The 23,149-nt window shown below is 37.6% G+C and overlaps 1 protein-coding gene across 1 annotated transcript in view; it reads right to left on the reverse strand.

The window, feature by feature from the left end:
• Window positions 1–16,117, reverse strand: part of kcnn2 (potassium calcium-activated channel subfamily N member 2) — a 387,629-nt gene extending 371,512 nt beyond the window's left edge. The window contains exon 1 of the mRNA XM_051929490.1: window positions 15,930–16,117. The gene's annotated coding sequence lies outside the window, so the exon portion shown is untranslated. The remainder of the gene's footprint in view (window positions 1–15,929) is intronic.
• Between the last annotated feature and the right edge of the window lie 7,032 nt (window positions 16,118–23,149).

The following is a 23,149-nucleotide window of genomic DNA, read 5'->3' on the forward strand; positions in this document are numbered from 1 at the left end:
AGATGAGATGTAAAATTGAGGTCTTGACTCTCTGTGGTCATTAACAGGTCCTAGGCATCTTTTGAAAAGAGTAGGGTTTATTCTGATGTCCTGGCTAAATTTCTCATCACAGCCTCATCCATTCTGCCCTGTCTCAAATTGAAACCTAATAGCTGACGTATGATGAGCATACTGGCGCAATAAAAGCTGCCAAGTGGATGTCATACAGTATATTGGTGGTGGTTGAAGTCGTTCCCCTCTGTCTATGAAAAGTTCTTTGAGTAGTGAGAAAAATACTATATAAATATAATAATTTGTTATTAGTGTTATTATTATTATTATTAAATGAGCCTAAAATTAAAGTCAATGATTTTGTTAAAGTCTTATTTCTAATTCTCGAAAGCTGAAAAATTAAATCATGAGAACATATTCAAGATTTAAGTTTAATTGCGAAGTATTTCTAACAGAATTTATAACTTTTTAAAATTGAGATTGAATTGTAAATGTTAAAGATACATGACGCTTCCTCAGTAGATCAACAGATGTAGACATTTGGGTGAGCACAGTCTGGGGGAGGCCTCAGCTGTGGCCTTGAAGTGATGATAAATTAAAATGTCTATGTTGTGTGGTATTTTACTTACTCTAAAAACATTTTACTCACATGCCGATGATCTTTAAATGTCATAGATGTCATAGAAGGGTTACTCTAATATGCAAATTCATGTTCAAGGAAATAAAATTTGTAACATTTTTAGAAGTAGTCATTCACTGCTTTGAAGAAAATGGCTTATTTATTTGAGAAGAAAAATCAATTTATTATGAAACAAATTTCATATAAGTATAAATGATTAATGATTTATAAGCACCTATATTCATATGCACTGTATATTGTCTAGGTCAAGGATTTTTAAACTTTTTATTCTGAAGATTGTCGTGAATGCATGCCAGAGGACTCACCTGAGGTAAGCAGTACTTCTCCGTGACAAGAGTGTGCGCTGTCACTAACGGTGTTCTCTCCTTTTTCCCTACACAGTGCCAAGAAGATGCCATATCAATGCAACTGAGCCAGAGTAGCCCTTCCCCTTTTAGTCCTGACAGGTCTGAAAGGAGCTTTAAGGGCATAGACTTGAGAAAAGGTTTGGGTTTAGAGGTTTATGGAGGCTGGAAAATCATAACTGTCATTAGCTGATTTTTATAATATTTTTTTAGTAATTTCTTTGCCTCATAAAAATCATTACTTATCGTTACTTAGGGTGTTTCTGAGGTCAATGAATTCAGTGGTTTCATTTATTTTTCATTTTAATGTGTTTTAATGAGAGTTTCTTTTTCATTCTTTCTCCCACGATGCCAGATTGGTTTTCTATAAATGACGATGTTGTTGTACAATTGCTAGGCTGCTGCTAGGTATAACAATCAGAGGTGTGCATTGTGTGATGTCCTCGCCATGATGAGATAAAGGTTGCCATCATGCATTTCCAAATTGTCTGAGTATTAAGAGTACTTCAAATAACTTAGTGTATGACATACTGTATTAACTTGATCTCTTGATTTTGACTCGTTTTGTTTTCCTGATTTTGATTCTTGCCTCTGGTATTGGTTAATAAATAGTACTTGACTTCCTGACTTGCTTTTTGACCCTGATTTCTGATTCATGTTTTGGGTTTTGCTTAAAATACTAATTTTCTTACTCAAAGGTATCAACCTTAGCTTGCTTTTCTGACTTCATCACCTGAACCTTAAATTAAAACCATCTATGACTGTGTCTTCCTGTGCAGTCATTACAATAAAAACAGTGGCTCAGATTAGCTTGAAATTATTCAAAAGGCTCAATTCAGCTGATGATGAGGAGTCTTCTAATAATGATGGGAGTTCATAAGCGTAAACACGTTCTAAAAGGAAATTCCTGTAGGCCTAAACCTATGTATAGTCCTGCAATTTCAGCAATAGTGAGCATGGGCTTCTAATTTGCTCATTTAAAATGATTGACTCTTTCTCTATTTGTCAGTCTGTGTTAGGATAATATTTAAATGTTTAAGATGTATGCCTAATTTTTAACAGAGCCTTTGCCAGAAACATGAAAAGATTTGTGGACCTTAAGTGTTTATACTGGCTACCTGTTAAGTTTATGCCTAATTTCTTTCTTCTTATATTAAAAAACATGAAATGGCCTAGGCCCTGCATGCCTCCATGAACATATCATTATGTATGAGCATGCATTAAGATCTTAAGATGCCAGTCAACTAAGGAATAATAAAGCAAATGTAAGAGGGCAAGATTTTAGCTAAAGGGTACCAATGCTGTGGAATGATCTGCTTGCTTGCATAAAAATCCCCTCTTCTGCTTTTAAGTTAAGTTAAGTAATAAACACATATTACTTTAGTCTAACTGGAACTGCTAATTGTTATGAATTACAAACTCAAAAAAAAACCTTAACCCATAAAGTAAACTTCAAACCTCAAGCCTTACCCGAATCCTGAAAAGCAGGCTTTTGGTCTTTTTAAGAAACACTTGACCCCAAAATTATATTTTTTAATAAGGTACTTACCCCATGTAGTTTGTAGCGATCCCAAGTTTTCATGCAAAGGCAGAGATAAGAGTCTATGGTGACCAGCACTGGACAGCCGCAAACAATATCAGAAACATCCATGAAAAAATCGTATGTTACTCGTGTAGAGCGCTCAGAAGTAAATGAGTATTTGAACTGCCCACTTGCCTCCCATTATGAAGTTTAGTGGTGATCTACCACTGGAGTACCTCAGTATTACTTGGAAGCAGTCTGTTAAACTGAATGGGTTATTCTGACCTTCTGCTTGTTGAAGCATCTCAAATATGTAGAAGAATGAGACACAGATCTTGTTGTATCATTTTGGAAAAGTATGCAGTCACCTAGGTGAAGAGCAATATTAGCATATGAATAAACTCGGTTGGACTCCTGACCAAACAGTGAGGCAGCCAGGCAAATCTTCAATTTAATCTTCTTGGGGTTGGCTCAATCTGTCTCATTCTTGGAAATCTATGTAAAAAATGTTAACCCCAAGAGAAAGGTGGTTTGATCAGTTATACATTGCTAAGCCTAAATAACACTCAGGGCAGTATTCTGCTGCCATCTAGTAGATAAAATAACATCTTGCTGCAAAAAAATCATGAATATTTCTATCTATTCTGACACTCTGTGGTAACTCATCAATGGTTGTAAGTACATTTGCAAATGTAAGTGAGTGTCTTTTAGCAAGTACATCATAGTGCACATTCAGGCAGGGATTCTGAGTGGTCTGTCAATGGGAGTGCTTTCAGGGGTGTAGAGGCACCTTGGCAAAATGAGGGTGTTACCCCTAGTAATAATAAAAAATAATAATAATAATTCATTACATTAATATAGCGCTTTTCTCAGTACTCAAAGCGCTATCCCCACAGGGAGGAACCAGGAAGCGAACCCACAATCTTTCACAGTCTCCTTACTGCAAAGCAGCAGCACTACAACTGCCCCACCTGTAAATGACAGCTACAGTATACTATCTGAAAGCCTGGAGATAGTATTTTAAATGAGAGAGGACCAAGAGATAAGATTTGTGCCAATTTTGATAGTGGGAGATCAAAACATTCTTTTAGCCAGAACCAAAATAAAATCCATGAATCAAACTCAGAGACATCAAGCAAATGTCAAAATCTGGCAATCAGATCTTTTGTTGGAATCAAACTGTGATCAAAAATTCAAAAATTAAGAGTAAGGATTCATTAACAAAGAAATTCCATGGAAAATGAGTCAAGGGTTTATCCATCAAACTGAAACTTGAAACCTAATGTAAGCAAATGTAAAGCATTACATATAGGAAGTAAAAATGCTACTTTTGAATACACAATGGAAGGCCTGAAAATTAAAATATAACTTATGAGAAGGATTTAGGAGTCGTACTGGACTCGACACGATCAACTGCCAGACGGTGTTCAGAAGCCTTTAAGAAGGCTAACACACTGTTAGGTTATAGATACAGTAGATAGATAGAACTTTATTTGTTGCAAGGGAAAAATTTGGCTTTTTACAAAAGCTCCTTAAATAAATATCTGCATAAACAGGCAGATAAATAAGTAAATAAATAAATATACACACACACATTGGTCTGAAAACATACCAGAATGACTATAAAGCAAGACAATTCAAAAGAAAGAAAAGTTCTGACTTGGTTGTCACAGTCCCAGTGAGGTATTATGCAGATGTATTGCTAATGGTATAAAGGAGCCCCAGTAGCGTTTCTTGACACACTTCTGCTAAAACATTCATTGGCTAAAAGTACTCAGTGTTAGTGTGTCAGAGAGAGGATATACAGCATTGTTCATATTGGCATTCGGTTTCGTTTTAATTCCCCCCTTTTCTACCACATCCAGGTAGTCCATAGAACATCCTATAACTGAGCTTGTAAATTTAATTAGCTTGTTGATTTGGTGGACCTCTCTTGAAGTGATGTTACCAGCTCAGCACCACACAGTGTAGAAAATCACAATCACACTGGCCATCACAGAGTTACAGAAGATGTGAAAGATGTCACTTTGTACATTAAAGGAACACAGTTTCCTAAGGAAAAAGATCCTGCTCTGCCCTTTCTTGTATAGTGCCTCTGTTTTCTGAGACCAGTCCAACCTGTCATTAATGTGGACTCCCAAGTACTTGTAGGAGTGGACCACCACTACTCTAATAGTGCCTGGACACATAGGCTCTTTGGTGCAGCAAAAATCAATAACCAGTTCCATGGTTTTGCTGATGTTAAGATGCAGACAATTCTCTTTACACCAAGAAACATACTTCTTCACCTGACTCGTACTCTGTCTCATCCCCTTTATCAACACACCTCCCAAGTGCAGAATCATCTGAGAATTTCTGCAAGTGACATGACCTGTACAGAGGTGTACAGAGTGAAGAGAAAGTCTCATAAACTGAGGTCAGCCAGACAGATAGTCCATTATCCAGGACATCCACCTAATATCCATAGCTCGTCCACCTAATATCCATAGTCCTCTCAGTGCTGCCAGCTTTGTCCAAGTGAGAATAAACAAGGGATGAATTACGAGAAAGAATACATAATGAATACAGGGACACAGCAGGAAACTTGTTAAGGGTGAATTTCACAGAATCATTAGGAAATTCTTCTTTAAACATAGAACGGTAGACACATGGAATAAGCTACCAAGAAGTGTGGTAGAAAGTAGAACTTTAGGGACTTTCAACACTAGACCTGATTTAAGCGGATTGGAGCTTTGTTGGGCTGAATGGCTTGTTCTATGTAAAGTTTGTTCTAAAAACTCATATAAAACATGGTCGAGTCGACCTTTAAACTCTTAACCAAATGAGGTCAGGGTCACAACCTGTGTTAACATTCTTCCACTAATTAGAGGGCGCATCATAGCAACGGGATCTACAAAATGGCAGCACCCAAGAAAAAGACAAAATGGCTTCACAAAATATACAAACAATTTTTAAACTTTGTTAAGGTGCATGAAACTCAAAAACTCAAGAGACTGAGAATCTCTGTCTGTCAAATACCTAGAATCAATATATAATTAGCAAGACGTTTGGATGGAACGTACAAAATATTTTTTTCAAAATCAGATATCATAACAACAGCAGTAGAAGGCCAACACAATGACTTGTTTCCAGGACAATAAAAGTGTCAGTGTGTTTACATCTAGGTTGAAGTCTATGTGATGATTAGAAATTTGTTTCTCTCACTTTATATAATCAGGTATCTAATATGAATGCTAAAATCAAAATTATTTCCAGTCTTCCCCCACATTATGGCTAGTCATTGGCTGTCATTTGGTTCAGTGTTAAAACAAAATAATTAATTAGTGCATTGTTATTCTAGCCCAAGTCTATGGAGAGAATATACTGTAAAAATGTATTTTATATTCACTAATAAGATTATTTCTCTGTTTAAGGTTTAAAAGCCTTTTAGGTGCCACTGCCTTTTTAGGAGCATCAAATACTGAACAAAATTACCATAAAACAAAAAGAAAAAAACAAACAGTATTTCCAAGGACTGATGTCATAAAGTCACTCATTCTAAGGGCCACTGAAAGCAAAATTATAAACACTTTTTTAGATTTTTTGAAAGCAAAGATTAAATTTCAATTGATTAAACCTCTACAATTATTTGGATTTCAGGGCTACACTTACAGGTGCAGCAACAGCGTCTGTCAACTTTTTGTGTAAGTTGCCTAATTCACCAGTTATTGCACAACCGTGCCTCTGCAGACTATTCACGTTGCTTTAGACATCTACTGTTTGAAAACTGAGCCTTCTGATCCCTGCATCACTCAGCATTTAGACGTCCAAATGTACACTATGCTTATCAAGAACGTTTAACAAGGTTGTGGTGGACTGATATTATTATTTGAGTGTCAGAGATGTTTTGGGGTTGAGCAAAAGGATAATCAGATATTCCTTATTTAATCAATGGAGTTCAAAAAGTCATAGTTGCCCAGTTGCAACAAACTTTGGACTTTGTTTTAACCACATGGACATCATGAATCACATAGCTGTCAAAATATCATGGGTTATGTGGCATGTGCATTACATTTTCATTACATTTGCAGCATCATAGCAACCAGACACACAAAATGGTAGCATCCAAACAAAAACAAACACAAAACTGCAGTGCCTAAGAAAACATATGCTCACCTCCTATCACCAGCAAGACAGGAATCTGAATATGACACTAGTCCTTCCTTCTTATTTCTGTTCATCTTTCTTCTTTTTTTGTAACAAAACTGAATCATATTTAATAATAAAACAACCAATAATTACCTTGTGAGTAAAACTGGATGCAGAGTAATATCAGGTTTAAACCACTGAACTTTATTTTTAGCAGTGCTCAGAAAAGCTGTATTGTGCGTTGAAATCAGTCCCCTCCAGTGTTCTTTCAGGACTTCACAACTGATATCTCATTTTGTTTTCATTTTTATTTTCTTTAATATTATTTCAATATTTTGATACCATCTCCATTTTGTGAATGTGTTTCTAACATTTGTACCATTGCATGTTTCTGGTTGATGTGATGCAACTGAATGTGGTGGCTAGGAATATGACGTGAGTTCCATTTGACCCATAATATCACATCAGTTATGCTATACAATATGGCTTGTCACATTAAGAAGTGTCTGAACTTAGTTTTTTTACAAACTAGGGGGCTTTGCGCCCTGCTCGCTTTGCTCTACAACCTCCCGCCCTGTGCTACGCACCAGCCACTTCGTATCTCTGCCACTCGCGTATGTGGATTTCACTTTCACCAAACAACAAATCTTTTAATTCTAGCAGATAGGCCTCTTCAATGGGAACAAACACTACTTTTCCCTGATGGCAACATGAATTAAACAATCTACAAGTCTCCGACTTAAAGTTTAAAGCTAAACAATATCTACACACTTCTGTCATATCACCTATGTCCATATATTTGATCTCTTTTCACTGTTCTGTTATTTCACCAAGTAATAATTTCCATTTTTTAGTGCTAATGCGATCTTTACTATCAGTTTTTTGAGACTTTCGAATTTTAGTACTTTCATAATCTCTAACCTGCTCTGCATGTGTATCGTGCCAACGTTTCTGAACCTTTTTACGACGTTCTACTTTGTCTTCTACTCTTTGTCTTTTATTTCCGACCCCAATTGGAGCTGAGAACACAGGAACTGTGTCTGACAGTAGCATTCACATGAATGAGAAGTGAGTGGACCGTGGGCGCGCCAACCACTTCACGCCTCTATCGCTCGTGTATGTGGATTTCACTTTCACCAAACAACAAATCTTTTAATTCTCACGGATACGCCTCTTCATTGGGAAGAAACACTACTTTTCCCTGATGGCAATACAAATTAGTTGATCTACAAGTCTCTGACTTAAAGTTTAAAGCTGAACAATAACTACATACTTCTGTCATATCACCTACTGTATGTCCATATATTCTATCTGTTTTCACAGTTCCATTATTTCACCGAGTAATAATTTCCATTTGTTAGCGCTAATGTGATCTTTACTATCAGTTTTTTGAGACTTTCAAATTTTAATACTTTCGTCTCACAGGACCTGAAATTATCTCCTGCGGGAGTTGAAATTATTTACAAGAAAGTCTCTTCCCAGGATTTCCTTTTATAACAGAGAGACTAGCTGTACTACCCTGTCTAAGACAGGTTTAAATCTAAATAATCAAAATAGATCTCGATGTTAACATTTACAGTGCACCATTGACTAAAATCTATTTTTTTCAATTTATGCAGTAATAAATTGCTCTGCATTTGTCATTCCAACAGGTGACACATAGCAAACATTTGTAGTAATATCTGTTGGAATGTCTAATGCAATGCGTGTTATTACTAGAAATGTTTGTGATGCGCCATCTGTTTTTAATGACAGAAGATAGCAACTGGACAGTCACACAGAAACATAGACACATAAACACTTTTCCTTGTATCATGGTGGAAAGGAAAGACTTCGCAAGTGACAATCTAATGCTTATGCAGGTGGCAGAGCAAGTCTTTGGAGCTGGGGGGTGGGGGCAAGCTTATTAGTGTAACCCTTTAAGTCCCCCCACACTCACCATCTTAATGCATGCCCAGCATGATCATTAAAATTTTTTATCATATAACGGGTTAACACCTGATTTTAGAATCAGTGTGGATTGGAGGGCTGTCTTTATTGACTGTTAAGCCTGAACAATGGTACTAAGTCCACAGTGTCTGGATTGGTAAATTAGGATGGCATTTTCATCACTTGCTGTACACTCATCTCTCACTCACTCTCTCATTATAGTTTTCATCTACATCTGTCACCCTGTTTTCTATGTTATTTTTACATTTACATTTACTTATTTGGATGGCACCTTTATTAAAGGCAACTTGCAGAATTTATTATATAAGTGGTTACATTTCTTTTGCTTTTACAGTTGGAGCACAGGCAGGTCAAGTGACTTGCTTACGGTCACAGAGTGTCATTAGCGGGATTTGAAGCCACCACCTCAGGTCCAAAGCCTTAACCGCTACACCGCACTGTCTTTTGTGAGGTCACTTTCATCATCAGACAATCTATCTCCCCCACCACTCATCTTGTAACTTTGCTCTTCTTCATGCACTTTGTTATTGCAGCCTCGACCAGGAGCAGTTGTCGGTTGGCTTGAAGCAAAACAGTGTGTTGAAGTAAAGAGAACACTTTCTCACTCCAGCACACCTAACGTGTACTTACCCATTTTCTAGCAGGATAGCATGTAGGGGAACAGTTTTTTGGCTACATGATATGTTTAAGTAATTAACATTTGCCTTTTGTTACATATATATTATTTATATGAGGCTTTATATTAGGATGTATCAGAATGATGTCAAATATACTGGTTCTCACACTTGTTCAGTTTAATTTCAGTGTTAGTTTATAGTACTAGGGTGTTGTACCGTGTTAGCCATTATGAATGTAGAGAAAAGCCAAGCAAAATGACACCTTTTATTGGCTAACTAAAAAGATTACAATATGCAAGCTTTCAAGGCAACTCAGGCCCCTTCTTCAGGCAAGATATAAATTCTTTTCTGTACCAAAATTTTTTTTAAGATCTAAAAGGACACAACATGTTAATTATTGACAAGGTCTAGCATTTTATTTTTCTTGGCAATGGCTGACCACAACTAGTCAAACTCATAGCAGTTACTTTGAGTGACATGCTTACTTTGCAATGTACAGCTCTAGTTTTAAAATTTGGGGGTCTAACACACCCTAGCAAAGTGTTACCTTCTATTTTGTCTTCCACATGTATGTGGAAGTGCTTGTTTTGATATATTTCTTCCATCTAGTGCTCATTCTCCAATTTATTTACTAGTACTAACTTCTTCAAGGAATTTCAATACTCTCCCTTTGTTCACATAGAATAACTGATATAGTCCCAAGACTTGTTTTTAGGTTCAATAGGTAAACCAAACAAAATATGGATATATAGTAGGGTGAACCTTGGAATGATGTTGTGTCACATCCAATATTATTAGTTCATAATTCATACCTATGTCTAGTATTCTGTTCTTTCTTGTCAACCCTGCACTGGACAAGTGAATTCGAAATATGGTTAGATGTGCAGTATTAAATAGCTCTTTTTCTTCATATCATTCAGATCTTACAAAGCAGTGCACCAAATAATGATTTGAAAACATTGTTAATTGTATTATCATCAAATCATCTCTCGATCAGGTCAGGTCAATTGTTTTATAGGTAGTTAATATACATAGTTAAATATGTAGGTTCCCAATGTTGTCAGTTAATCATTTAAAAAAGGCTACTAAAGAAATCTAATATAGTCAATGCGTAAATAATTTCCATTGTCATGCTGGCGCGTCAGTGGATCATCCTCCGGGCTCTTCTGAGGTATGTACTACCACACTGGGACGAGAGTGGGACACTGGCACTAACCATATCCTCTTTTGTTCCCTCCAAAGTGCTGAGCAATGGCAATTGACTGCACCCCTTCCAGTCCTGCCACTGCATATCCCGACGTTCCCAGAAGGAGGCATCACTCATTAAGAGAACAGGACGGAGCTCCTTCCCAGTGAGACTTTGTGAGGCTTTATCAGCCAAGAAATGTTCCTCAAGCAAGGCCCTTGATTTTTCCTTTGTTTGGCGCCATTGAGCACACATTTTGTTTAATCTGTTGTTTTTTAATTAAACAGGGATGACCAGGTTGGTCCCCCAACAACTTCAATTTGTGGACCTGAAGTTCCTTCTAGCAACCACACCATTTTTAATAAAACTCAAATTCAGTTATGTAATGTGGCAGATTGTCGGAGTTATTACCTGGCCGGGATGCCTAAAAGGACTGGAAGGTGGCAGGAATAGCTTCCGGGCCACGAGGGGGCAACCGCCCTGGAGCAGGAGAGGACCACGGGAGAAGAACAAACAGCTTCTGGCCTGTTGGGACCCGTGGCCACCGCCAGGGGGCGCCTTAAGCCTCGTGGGACCCGGATATAGTTACTTCCGCCACACTTGGCAAGATGGCGGAGGAACCTGCCAGGGATGCCCGGAGTGCTTCCGGGGCAAAGGGCAGCACTTCCGCCACACCAGGCGGACGTCATCAGTCACCTGGAGCACATCCTGGCAGGAATAAAAGAGGCCGCCTCCTTACAGTCGGTGAGCCAGAGTCGGGAGTGGGAGTAGGACGAAGCTCCCGGGTGGAGAGTAGAGGCGGCCAAGGACATTGTGAAGTCTGGATTCAGTGGTGATTATTGCTTTTGTGCATTGTGTGTAGTGTTGGCAATGTCTTTATTAATGTTAAATAAACATGTGACTTTTATAAACATGTGGTTTCCGACTGGTGGTGTCCGGGCAACTATCACAGTAATTACAAAAATATAACAGTCAAACATATGCCAGGTGCCTCCTTCAAAAATAAAAAAATGTAAATAATTATAATGTGAGAGACACCTTTTGTTTCAGTTAATGTTGTTTTTTTAAATCACCATTTTACAAAAAGTATCAGCAGACTACAAGAAATTCAAAGTGCACTTGTTAGAGATCTAAATTAGACCTAACACAGTGTTAACATTACACCTAATTGGTTCCTTTTTGCATACTGACTGATCTATAAAACTTTGATACAACACCAATATCTCAACATGTAACACAGCTAAGACCATCTGTTGGGGGTTATCTTGATATCCTCAAGTTTATAAAACCCTTGGGCCCATTCTTTTAGTTTTGAGGCCCATTTTCTATTTAATTCTGTACTGATGTCTATAGCTCTAGGAGTAGTAGTAATATGACTTTGCTGTTTCTTGCTAGAACTTGCATCTTAAATGAACTTCACCTTGCTTTTTCATCATATACTTTCTGTAGGTTCAATATATAGCCATAGTAAAACAGCCTTTACTCACCACATCATATCTTTTCCATGCTGATGACCAATCTTAGTAATAAGTCATTCTTAAATGACTACTCTAATATCATTGATTTTTCAATGTTTATACTTTATTTATCTAATAATAAAAACGTATTCTGAAAAACAAGAGAAGACTAGTCAATCCATTGAGCCTTTTTGGTTAATTAATAGCTATATTATTCAAATATCAAATTGACAGAAACCTTTAAAAAATTTGCCAAGATGTCTCCTTTATTTAGATGATTCAAAAGATTATTCCAGATATAAGTTATTATTGACAAAGATGAAAAATGACGTGTCCAGAAGGACAGGTAATTATGAAGTGGATCAGCTGGAAAGAGAATTGGCTTAGTGATCAGGAAGTTGCAAAATCACGTAATAATCTTAACCAGAAGGATGATAGACAAGAAAAACAATACAAAACCACATACCAAGTCAAAAAGGTTAGAAACACTGTTCTTGATCTCCTTGTTGTTAGTTTAGTGCAAAGCAAGATTTGTTTGTTTTTAATCAAAAACTTCTGAATGTTACAAGCCATTCTCTTAATAGAATAGCAATAGAAATTTGAAGATCTAATTTAGGTTGTGTCAAGCACACACATACCGGGGAAATCCTCAAGGCTTTGATAAGGTAAGCAGTACTACTCCGAGTAGAATGGGGGCAATGCTGTTAACTACATCTCCTTTCTTGGCTAGAGCTTCCTGGCTGGAGGACAAGTGACCCCATTCCCACTTACTCTGCAAAGTCATGCCCCTTCTGAGACTCCGACGTAAAAACAATCTTTTCAATAGAGGAGTGAAGAATTCAACTTGGAGGAGGACACTCATTTAACTCCTTCTTTTCTTTTGGTTCCAATGTGCTTTCTCCACCATGAGCACACTTAATTTTCCTTGTTTATTCCAACCAATATTAAACTGAGTTTTTCCAGTTTAAACATCAGAATTCTTTCTGCCTAACAATCTGTTCTTTTGAGACGTGCCATATGATAACAAGAAAACAACTGTAGCCTGCCTCAGTGACTACTGGACAGTGACACTCACGTCTGTCATAATGAAATGCTTCGAATGACTAGTCATGGATCACATTAAAACTAGCTTCTCACCTTCACTGGACCCGTTACAATTCGTGTATTGTGCCACTTGCCCTACACACTATACTTTCCTACGTGGAGAAATAAAACAACTATGCCTAGATTTTGTTTCTTGACTTCAGTTCAGCCTTTAATACAATCATCCCATAGCAAATAATAGTGATTAAACACCTCACTTGAAACTGGATCTTGGACTTCTTGTCAGAAAGACAACAGGCAGAATGTGTTGGCAATGAAACATCACACACCATCAAACTTGGGGCCGCTCATGGTTGTGTTCTCAGTCCATTGTTCTTTAATCTGCTAACACATAACTGTACTGGCAAATTCAACACAAATCAACTCATTAAGTTTGTTGATGACACAATAGTAGTAGGACTCATCAGTAATGAAGATAAAACGTCTTGCAGAGCAGAGGTGGAACAGTTAGTGAGCTGTTGTAGGGACAAAAGTCTGTCCCTTAATATTAATAAGACAAAGTACCAGATTGTGGACTTCAGAACAAAAGCTGAACATCCCCAACTGCTTATCAGTGGCTTTCCTCTGGAGAGGGTCAGCAGCACAAAATTCTTGAGCATCTACATCACTGATTATTTTTCCTGGACTCTCAATACCACACACAAGGTCGGGAAAGCTCAGCAGAGGTTGTACTTTCTTAGGAGGCTGAAGCGATTGAGAATCCTTCCTCCCATCCTCACCACCTATTGCACTATTGAGAGTGTTCTGATGAGCTGTATCACATCCTGGTTCAGAAATTGCAGTGTGTCTGATAGGAAGACTCTGCAATGTGTGGAGAGTATGACTGACAGGGTTATCGGGGTCTCTCTCCCCTCCATTGAGGACATTTAAGACTAGGGTAGATTAAGGTTAGATTCAGAAAGAAAGCCCTTTGCATGTGAGAGACTCCTCTGTCTGTTCTGTTGCCATCTGGTAGATATCACTCCACAAAGTCAAGAACAGCTAGAATATGCAATAGCATCTTTCCACGGGCAATGAGACTGCTAAACTCTCTGTAACATGCACATAACAAGCCAGTTTTTATACACATAATTATTTATTTTTACCAATAGTATTTAATTGACTATTGTATATAAGATTTGGTTGGACTTTGTGAATTTAGCACTGTCTTAGTTTACTTTTTTGTGTTTTTTTTTCCTTTCCCTTTTTGCACATTTTCTGGTTTTGAGTAATGCAGTTTCGGCCCACTTTATTTTACATACAGCTGGAACAACAAATAAAAACGTGAACTTGAAGTTGATAATAGACAAGATAGTGACTTCCACACAATCATAGTCAGCTGCAGGATCTGAACCTTCAAATAAAACATTGCATGCTGGATCACCTGAATAAAAACCCCAATTCAGCTTTTGATTGTCAGTCACAGCCTTTAACTCCAACCCCTTGACAGAGATGAGTCAATTGTTGTCTCCTGAAAACCTTTTTTTTATTTTAGTTGAGTAACACAGATTATCCTTTCATCAACAACATTGTCAATAACATCTTTGGGTTTACCATGTAAATCCTTTTTTGCTCCTGCCAAAAAATGTCACACTGAAAACAGCATGATACCATTAAAAATATTAGATATAAATAAATCTGAGTCGTGAGCTGATTAGAAAGAATCAGACAGAAATGGCCATGATGAAAGCAAGCTTTCTGATATAAATCTGCATCGCAAAGTGTTCCCATTATTAAAGACAGTTTTGCTCCATCTATTTGCAATGATTATAAAATGCAGTATCTATTTTTTAGTAGAAACTGTTTTTTTTTGCAAAAATTAAAAAATACAAACTATTTTCCGTATGGCCCTGAGATGGCCTGCTTACAGCTTAAGCACACAACTGTCCAGCTTTACATTAGTCTTCCTACCCCTTGAAGTCTGTCTTAGGTGCTGATTAGAAAGGTACCTGTTATAATTTATTTTAATTTATGTATTTTTATGCTGTTTTTTTGTGTGCTAAGTGATAAGGTAGTAGTATTAAACAAATGTAACGAATTCTCTGATTAAATGGTTTTCATACTCTGAAAGACTTGCAAAACTCTCCTGCTTTTAGATCTAATATAATTTGAAATAATATTAAACAAGTCAAAAGAAACTAATGAATTTAATGTTAAGGACAGTATCAAAGCTCTTGATTTCTTTAGCCAATTAATTTCAGTTTGGCAATGAAAAATTGAAGTGATTAATAGAGTTTATTACATACTATTACTATGAATGCATTATATAATTTTATCTGTTATATTTTGACCAAAATAAAAATTGTAGCAATTTGTAATAGACTTGCAGAAAGGGATTTGAACAAGTTATTTCAAAAATACACCCAACCTTTGACAATAGTCATTTAGACCCTTTTGAAACGTGCCACTCTGAATCTCTTATTACAAGATGTGACTATTGATTTTTGTCTAATGCACTCATTTATGTATTCCTGGTCCATAAAGATCAACTGCTCTTTGTATTTAATGGAAAATGGTCAATGTCATAAAGAACATGGCCTTTAGCAGCAAACTTGATGCCGGTGTTTCAGTTTTTACTCAAAAATGAACAAATCTTTGGAAATTGCAAAGTTTGTGGATAAAAGAAAACCCACTGTGGAAGGAAATTTAACTAAATAATGGCTTGGTAGGGTTGCAGTGGCAGGAATAAAAAAAACATAATAAAGACAATAATAAAATTATTACTAGGCAGTTACTTTTTATGTTATATGCAGCTAATTAACATCTGCTTACACCATTATTTACTTGATCCAAAACTAAAGAATTGTCAAATAATGCTAGAACATAGAAAACCTTAAAAAATTATTGTGACTTGTCTGGATCTTCTCTTTAAATTATAAATCTACCATATTGATAAACATAAATAAATCCAAAATTAACATTTGATACCCAGAATACTTCAACTAATACCAAACTGTTTCTACATAACATAATATATATATTAGAAATAAAGGACAATTATCTGTTCATACCTGATGTAAAGCTTGGTACTTTGGAGGCATTCACTGTGCTCTTCTTAAATGTACACACTCCCCAGTTTAATGGTCCTCTTCTATTCAAATCCACAACAAAAAAACACCAGTAATGTTATCTGTGTCATTCAATTGCCTAAGCAGGGCATAAAGTGTCGTTACACAAAATGCACACGCTGGCTTTTCTTAATACGAATTTTAAATCTGAATTCTACATAAGGATCAGCATATCTAACCGTAGATTTTTATTTACTTCGGATACACAAGCAGTTCCCAGTTGCAGGAGCAGGAGCTTCTTTCAACTTCAGGTTCTCACTTGGAAAAAAAAAATCCAACGTGTCTGTTTGCAAAACATCTTCAGAGAGACATCAGAGAGGCAGGCTGGTTCTTAAAGGGGAGGGGGAAAGCAACAGGACTGTCACAATGAATGACAGTGTGCTCAACACACACATTTGTCTAGCATGTTTTCTGTTGAAAATAATATCAGGTTATTATTCAGCAAAACAAATTAAACATCTCATTCACACGCTAAAAATCACTACTGCAGGTTATTGCCACAAAATACCACATCTGTCCTGGTACAAAGGGGCAAAAATATAGATATGTGACAGACATATGATTTTTTTATTTCAAGTAAATATTTGCAATAATTTGTTAATATTTTATTTTCTGGAAGACAATGTTTACAAAAAAAAAGTATACGTCTGCACGAGTCAGATAAAGCTGCTATCACATTTACGGGCACATTTGCACTATAAAACTGAAGCTGCGTTCATTATCTTAATCTTGTGTCATTAATTACACTTTGTTCTTAAACAACACGGATTTACTAGAAATGTGAATGAAAAAAACAGTTTATTGTCAGCAATTCAAAAAAAATCCATCTTAGAAGTTTTAGTTTGAGCTTTACACCACATTGCAGATTATAATTTAATAAAAAAAAGGGATTGTAGCTTTGGACAATGAGGCTTTGCAGGTGGCTGTCACAGTACCGGTAATGTTTAAATCAACAAATGGTGAAAGGTGAAGCCGTGATGGTTAGCATCTGCCCAGTGGTGTATCCAGAAATTGATGGTCCTTAATGCAGCTAAATACATTAGCTCTCCTCTCATGTAAAATTAAATTAAATCTAATTAAAAAATGACCACCATCATTTAGATGCATTAAGCACATATATATGCTACATATATTAAAGCTTTATGGAATAAACAACCATGCAGTCACAGTGACTGGTGACCCTGCCCCATCCACACTGCCTATACTTGTGCTATTTGTCATGCATGGGCATCAGAAAATCACCTTCTGGGCTTGTCAAAGGTAAGCACTACCATCCTGAGATAATAGGGGGGTGCAATCACTGACTCTTCTTTCCTGTTTTATTACGCTCATTCAGGAAGTGGTCCCCGAAGGTGGAGAAGGCTCTGAAAGAATGCTTTGGAACTACAGACTGGGATATCCTGCAAAGTTCACATAGTGAGAACATTGAGGAGGTTGTTGACTGCACTACTGACTACATCAACTTCTGTATGGACATTGTAGTTCCAGTAAGAACTGTACGCTGCTATGCTAACAACAAGCCATGGATTACAAATGACATCAAGGGCCTTTTGAACCAGAAGAAAAGGGCTTTTAAAGGTGGTGATCAGCATGAGCTCAAGTGCGTGCAGAAGGAACTCCGAGTCCAGCTCAGGGCGGCGAAAGGAGCAGTACAGGAGAAAGCTGGAGCAGAAGTTGCAGAATAACAGCATGAAGGAAGTGTGGGATGGGATGAAGATCATCACTGGCTGCAGCTCGAAGCGGTGTGCCACCATCAAGAGAGACATGAAGAGAGCAAACCAAATGAACAACTTCTTTAACAGGTTTGACCACCCTAACCCACTCTCACTCTCACCTCGGAGTATTGCACCCTCCACACATCCTTCTGCTGATACCAGCATAGGAGAGACATCCCCACCCATGATTACAACAGTACAGGTGAGCAGAGAGCTGAGGAGACTTCGTGCCAGCAAAGCAGCGGGTCCAGATGGAGTATCTCTATGACTGCTGAAGGTCTGTGCATCGGAGCTGTGGGGTCCTCTACAGCGCATCTTCAACCTGAGCCTGGAACAGGGGAGAGTCCCGAGGCTTTGGAAAACATCTTGCATCACCCCAGTCCCAAAGGTATCACGTCCTAGTGAGCTGAATGACTTTCGGCCTGTTGCTCTGACATCACATGTGATGAAAACCATGGAGAGGCTGCTGTTTCACCACCTGAGGCCACAGGTTCAACACGCCCTCGACCCTCTGCAGTTTGCATATCAGGAGAAGGTGGGAGCGGAGGATGCCATCATCTATATGCTACACCGATCCCTCTCCCACTTGGACAGAGGCAGTGGTGCTGTAAGAATTATGCTTGTAGACTTCTCTAGTGCCTTCAGCACAATCCAACCTCTGCTCCTTAGGGACAAGCTGACAGAGATGGGAGTAGATTCATACCTGGTGGCATGGATTGTGGACTATCTTAAAGACAGACCTCAGTATGTGCATCTTGGGAACTGCACGTCTGACATTGTGGTCAGCAACACAGAAACGTTAACATTATACAAAGTTACTGTCTGTTTTTACCTGCATTATTATCAATCTTTAATTTAATATTGTTTTTTTTATCAGTATGCTGCTGCTGGAGTATGTGAATTTCCCCTTGGGATTAATAAAGTATCTATCTATCTATCTATCTATCTATCTATCTATCTATCTATCTATCTATCTATCTATCTATCTATCTATCTATCTATCTATCTATCTATCTATCTATCTATCTATCTATCTATCTATCTATCTATCTATCTATCTATCTATCTATCTATCTATCTGCAGCTCAGGGAAGATGCCCACTGAGAGCAACTGAACTCTCCCCTTTCAGTCCAAGATCAAAAAACAAGGCGCTCCTGGAAGGTAGCGACATATTCGGGAGATGAGTTACCCATGCTACTGAGCTCCTACCCTGAAGGTGGACAGGTCTTCAGAGCCCTAAGAGTCACAGCCAACAGCTTGTGTTTGCTTTTGTTATTCTGCCTTGTTATTTTCAGTTCATTTGTGTTTTTAGGTAAATGGGGTGGCCCGGTTTCTTCTTGACTCCTATCATACCCTCAAAAGACGACACATTGCATATGCCTAATGCCTTCAGAGCTCAGATAATTTCGAATCCCGGTCATTATTTGCATGGGGTTTGAACATTCTTTTCATGTCTTTGCTTTCCACATCACAAAATGAGGTTAACAGGCAAATTTAAATTACTAGCTGTGTATTTTAGTGTTCCCCATAATGGACTGACATGCCATCCAGAGCTGAATCTTGCCTTATTCGCATTGCTTATGGAAAAAGTTTTGGGTTCCTGTAACCCTGCAATATAAATAAATGGGATAAAAAATGTATGCATTTTTATTGGATATTTCCTTTAAATAAACCTAAAAAACGTAAAATATGTAATCATTAAACATGAGTAATCATCCCCAAGTATTTCTTTCCAAAACGTTTCTGAGACTTTCTTCTTCTGAATTCTCTTTGACATCTAAATGAATCAACAGTGTTATTTATCAGTAATGGAGAATGCTGTAAATGGAGATTAGGGTCCAGCCCAGCTGTCCTCAGGAAGGCAGACACATAAATCTAATAACTAACTCCTGGGATGCTGCTGTCATCATGAACTGTGGCATGGTGGCATAGATAAAGCTATACCTTTACCAAACTTGACTGATCTGTGTCACAGAGATATCATATATACTGTGGCAGGCAGAGCAGACCTAGGAGAGGCTCATTAGCTTCAGCCTGGTCACTGAGAGGGGAGCTTGTACAGATAAAATTTCACAAGGAAAATAGAATACATGGACATATAATACATAATGAGAAACAGTTACATGAATTAACATCTCCAAAAAATAAGGGCAATGATGGAAGAATACTTCCAAATGATTTAAGAACAAGTAAGGCAATTTTCCCTCCTACCCGAATTGAACAAACTTACCATTATACTGGCAGACGTATAAAAGACGTCAGGACTACTGCAAATGTCTCACATGCTTGTGGTAACCTGGCAGAACATGGATGAGTAGTAATTATTAAGAAATAGTATTCAAAAGAAATGATAGGATATGTGTGTTTGTTTTTTTAATCTCTGAACACAGTTCATGTTATAGTTTGTTGTTATAATTTACTGAATATAATTAATGTCACAATGTTATTTTTCTATTTGTTTAACCTCCGTTATGCCAGTAATGTAGTTTCTACTTGAATGTATTCAAATTGTAGATGCAATATACACTTGTAAGTTAAAAATGTAATAAATATTTAACTGAAATTAAATTAGTTTTATTCTCTTTCATTTTTTTAAAGTCTACTATGAATGTGATCACTACAATGGCACAGAATATGTGATACAGGCTTACAATTCCAAAGCCTTATATTCAAATCCTAAAGTATATCGAGTTTGTTTATTCTGTCCATGCCCATGTGGTGAAGTGCATTAACAACAACAACATTTATTTATATAGCACATTTTCATACAAATGATGTAACTCAAAGTGCTTAAGGAGTCCGTGGCGGTGTGTGTTTTTAGTTAAAAACAGTGCAACTCAGCTCAGCTGTTATGAACCTGGGGGGTTTTCAATGGGGAGGCAAGCTGATTGCTTTTTACATACAAGTGTGATCTTACACCTGCACCACACAAGGTGTAAAAAAAGCCTGGGAAAGAACAAGGAAGGAAAAAAAAGAGATGGAAATAAGTTACAAAGGTTAAATCAAGTTGAAGGCGATGATTGGTGAAAATAAAAGTCAGAACCAAAGCAGAGCCGGTATAGCAGAGACGAGGCATGGCATTCTGGGAAGAAACCCTTTTGGGAGCAGTGGCTCTCCAGGTGTAGGGTAACTCCTGCTGAGCATTCAGGGACCAGAAGCGGCCAACCGTTTCAAGAGGTCCCACAGATGCTGTGAGATGGCAGTTGGGGAAGGGAGTAGGGCTCCTGGGAACCCCATGGATGCTGCTGGATGGCAGTAGTGGAAGTGAAGTTTGACCACGCTTGCTGGAGGGCAGACCTTAAGGGTGAGCAGAGGAGACATACAAATGGAAGGTTCCCTTGAGGCTTGTGATTCTTTTATGGACTGTTCTTGACTGTGGTTTTAAATACAGATCTTATTTATTGTGATTTTACCCTCCATGAGCTCTGTTTTTATTGGGTGATTTATTTATTTATTTGATGAAGGATTTCAAAGTACTTAATTTATTGTGTTGACACTGTTTGTGAATAAAAGCACTAAGTACTTCTTACAATAACATTTTATGTGTTTAAGTCCTCATTCATTACCCATCTTGGTCCATTCTATCTGGGCACAAGAAGGGGGAATCATAGCTTGTATGAGCTTTTCTATGGATTTACCGCCCACATCCAAAAGACGTCTTTTTGGCAGTTTTAAATTATGTGTATATGAGCATATGGCTTTATCAAACCTGTTTAGTTCATTTTAGGATTAAGGAAGCTGAAAACTATCCAAATAACAATGGCCACAATGCAGCAACCCTCCTTAGAAAATCAGTTCAAATTCTTTATGGTATTCTTTAAAATGAGTAAAATAATTTTTATAATGTCAGTTTTTTTTAACTTTCTTAACATGCATATACTATATTTCACATATATATGACAAAAGTAGCTATAACTTAAAAAGGGTCATTATTCAGATAATTCCGCATGTTAGATAAAGGACAGAAGCTAACCCAGCACTGAGATCTGGGTTATAAATGTATATAAAATATATAATGTATTTTTTCTTTTGTCGTTTATTTTTTTTTCCACACACGCTCTCTTCAGAAAACAAATGGGAAAGAATTTGGACACTAAATAGCCTGTATGATGTGTAACTCAGGTCATATGCTCTGTGTTTACCAAATGACAGGTAAAAGCAATTGTTCAAAGGGTACATCAGTACTCAAGGCCAAACAAGCAAAGCTACACTTAGGTTGTTAAATCTGATTTGATAATTAGAACAAAGACTTCAGAGCTGGTGAATCAAGGCTGAAATGTTACATGTCTGCCTCGCTTCATGCATTTGCTTTTATAGTATGGGAAGTCCAGGGGGTTGGATTTCACATGGGATGTTGCTGGTCATCAAAAGGAGATGCTGACTGTCCTTATGTCAGTTTAGCGCTTCATGAAGAAGAAATTATTCTAATGTACACTGAGGACAACCTGAATGGCGAGAACAATCAAAATGATTGAGAAGCTTGAAGAAAAAAAATTGTGAAAAAATACAGTATATCAGGTAACCAGATTTTAAATGCAGAAATACATTCATGTCAATTTTTGTCCATTTACACTCAGTACATTTGATAATAATTACCACTATTATGACTACAAATATTTTACTATTTTAAAGTAGGTATAGTATTTAAATTAACTTAAAATACTATACAAATCAAAGTATATTGTACAATATAACATTTGCAACATGTTCAGGGTGGCGAAGTACTTTTAAGTATTCCAGTTACGTACATACAGTATTATTAGAATGTGATAGAATTCATGGGCGGCACATTGGCGCAGTGGTAGTGCTGCTGCCTCGCAGTAAGGAGACCTGGGTTTGCTTCCCTGGTCCTCCCTGCGTGGAGTTTGCATGTTCTCCCTGTGTCTGCGTGGGTTTCCTCTGGGTGCTCTGGTTTCATCCCACAGTCCAAAGACATGCTCCTGCTGTAGCGCCGCTCGGCCTTAATCAGCGCCCTGTCTTCCTCACTGCCCATCAGGTATGTCCACACGGTCGCCGCCTCGTGTAGGGCTTGATTCTTTTGGGAATGCCCATTCTTTTTGCCCGATTTCTTCCTCATTGTCATCCAAGATCTAGCAAGGCTCACAATCGCAGTGTTCTTATTATAGTGTGGCTCCAGGTTAGGTGCATTAGTGATTCTAAATTGTCCCTAGTGTGTGTGTGTGTGTGTGTGTGCCCTGCAGTGAGCTTGCTCCCTACCTGGGGTTTGTTTCCTGCCTTGCACCCTGTGTTGGCTGGGATTGGCTCCAGCAGACCCCCGTGACCATGTAGTTAGGATATAGCGGGTTGGATAATGGATGGATGGATGGATAGAATTCATTATTCAAAAGTCACTGATGACCTAGCAGAAGTAAGTAACGACTACAACATCAGCCTAACACTGGGCACAGTCAAGCATGTTCAGTCATACTGGATCAATTTAGATTTGC

The sequence above is a fragment of the Erpetoichthys calabaricus genome, chromosome 7, assembly GCF_900747795.2.
Source record: "Erpetoichthys calabaricus chromosome 7, fErpCal1.3, whole genome shotgun sequence".
Classification (NCBI taxonomy): Eukaryota; Metazoa; Chordata; class Cladistia; order Polypteriformes; family Polypteridae; genus Erpetoichthys; species Erpetoichthys calabaricus.